The sequence below is a fragment of the Heterodontus francisci genome, chromosome 17, assembly GCF_036365525.1.
Source record: "Heterodontus francisci isolate sHetFra1 chromosome 17, sHetFra1.hap1, whole genome shotgun sequence".
In the NCBI taxonomy this organism is placed as follows: Eukaryota; Metazoa; Chordata; class Chondrichthyes; order Heterodontiformes; family Heterodontidae; genus Heterodontus; species Heterodontus francisci.
In genome coordinates this window covers 69,124,301-69,126,889 of record NC_090387.1, presented here as the reverse complement: position 1 = coordinate 69,126,889, position 2,589 = coordinate 69,124,301, and the positions used below count along the sequence as shown (strand labels likewise).

Genomic DNA, 2,589 nt, shown 5'->3' with positions numbered 1-2,589 from the left:
AAGGCTCAATGGGGAAAAGCCACAGTGTAAGGTTCTCCTGACATAGTGTACGGAGGGGCTGGAATCTGTGTAAAACCCCTCGGGCTGTATGCACCAAATATAATTTTGCTGTGTAATACAAATGTACATTGCATTTAAAATGGAATGGAAAGCTCTGTGAGGCACCTCATGCTCTGTATCGAGGGAATCTGATCATTGTTGAACTTTTTGAAATGTCAAATTTGAACTGCTTTGCACTGTTTTGCAATTTTGTTTTTCTTCTTTGACAAATTTTCATGAATAAAGTAAATTTTGGAAAAAAAATGTATTTGACTGAGATATATCCATTTTGTGCTTCAATAAACCCCAGAGGTTGCATTTCTTGTCTCCTGCTCTGTGGGGGCTCCGTCTTAATGTAACAGAGAAGCACCACTGAGTCACAACAAAGAAACAAGAATCCTATTCCTCACATCCCATCATTTTCTGCCTTGATGTTGAAGCTGTAAGTACCATCCTCACCGACATGAACTGTAATACTGAAACAGCGTCACCATCCAGCCAGTCACTCCACCATTCCCCACACTGCTCCATCACCACATGCATTAACCACAACCACAAGATTGCACCAGATGGCAATATGCCTTTAAGGCATCATTTTATGCGATGTGGCCTGTATAGGTTCTAAATTGTTCCCTGTACCTTGCGCGGTCATTACAGATGTCACTTTTTTGAGGAAGAGAATGGCACTTATCACTGAACTTGGAATTTTTTTATTTACTGATACCAACAATGATAATGTCAAAAACAATTCATTCACTTTCCATTAGTTTATATGAAGACACAACTCATCAGTACATAGACACTGAGGACATGCAGCTTGTGTAATACAGTACATATGGACAATATTTCATATATTGTGCCTGAAGGGCCTGTTGTTCAGGAGCAGCAGTTACATTTGTCAGAGGTTTTCCCTTTACACACACAGCCATTGGCGCAGTTCGTGCATCCTGCAGGACAGCAAGAGCAGCAACCTGAGAGGAGAGGGCAAAGGCAGAAATTACTTACAATGAATTAGTTCACTCAAACACTCCCAGACCCTCCCATTACAGCACTCAGCCCCTCCCTCATAAACTAATCTGTGACATATCTCCAAATGGCCCAACTGAACAGGCTCAACATCAGAACACAGTGTGAGAGAGTTTTGGTGAATATGTTGGTGTCAGTATCTCTCCAACACTATCTCTAGTGATAAATCTATAATATCAACGCTTTCCGATGTAAAACTCAGACACTTCTTTAACCAACAGGATTCTCTCCTCGAGTTCTTTAGATTTGACTTTGCATAAATTTGATGGGAATTAAATCAGGTGAAATCATGGACCTTGTCCTTTTCTATCGTGTTCTTCTCTGAGTTCTGCCCAGAACTATCAGTCACATAAATACAATGTGAGGAGCTTTAAACACTCCCACAGTTACTCACTTTTCTGGCAGTGTCCAGCTTTGCTGGTGGGACATCGGCAGTCGGAGCACCTGCAGGTGTTTTCACAGGAGCAGGATCCTGAAAAGAGGAAAAACACAGACATTGAGTTGTGCTTAAAACCCTGGGAAATGCCCCCCGTGTGGAGGATCCCCGGCTCTTTGTCACATTCTGTTCTGCAGTTCCTTTAATAAACAGCCTCCCCTCCAATGCTGCTGCCCCTCAGTGAGACTGAGCCGGGACACTGTGCTGAAAGGACTGCACCAGACACCACTCACCATCCAGGCACACACAGGACTTCGAGTCAGACATTTCACTAACTTCTTCACCAGCTTCCAGCCCTCACCCAATCAGCACTTCTCGATCTTGTGCCGTTTGCTGAATCCGAGAAGAGTTTTATGGGCTTGTGATCGGTGGAGAACCGGCTGCAAAACCAGGGAAGGAGCGGCTCGGTCCCGACTGAATGCACACGGGGCACCGAAGTGAGTCAGCGGCTGAAGGTTTGAATTGCACCCGTCTCCTTCACTCACAACACGTCCCAAAAAGATTTCTCAATTACAGCAATTTAGTTCGATATCCTTTCTGATTCTAAATATTCACAGAGTTACTGAAGATAAATCCAGTGTACAAGGTGAACATCGTGTGCACTCCGTCCCCCGGTATGATTCTCATCTCCACAACCTGGTTGTCCAATGGTTTGTCCAATCACCGCCAGATCTGGCTGGAGCAGATTACACACTATCTGGTTCTCCCCTGATTTCCCAAAACTCCTCTGAGTTCACTGTCCTCTTATCCTCCAACAATTTCTCTTCCATATAAACTTTCAAACCCATATTCGATGCCATTTCCTTGACCTTGCCATCTCACATGGCCTCACTACTTCCAGTTTGTCAATCACAGAGAAGACCATCTCCGATTACTTCTTTGTATCACTTCCCACTCACATCCCCATTCCCCATCGCCTCCCCCAACTTTCTTTTGTACCTGCCCCTGAAAAACTATTCCCAATTCACTTACAACTGTAATTTCACAATTCCAACTGTCTAGCCTTTGGCCCTCCATTCACTGACATTTCTGCAGCTACTGATTTGCTCAACTGCCCTAGAAACACTAAAAACATTACTGTCTCTCTC

At 44.0% G+C, this 2,589-nt stretch overlaps 1 long non-coding RNA gene across 1 annotated transcript; it reads right to left on the bottom strand.

Annotated features, from left to right (window-relative positions):
• Positions 1-821: 821 nt before the first annotated feature.
• On the bottom strand, positions 822-2,017 carry LOC137379216 (uncharacterized). Its single transcript, XR_010976766.1, has 3 exons — positions 1,735-2,017; positions 1,460-1,537; positions 822-1,010 (listed from the first exon to the last, which is right to left on the bottom strand). It is a non-coding gene; the product is annotated as an uncharacterized lncRNA (long non-coding RNA).
• Between the last annotated feature and the right edge of the window lie 572 nt (positions 2,018-2,589).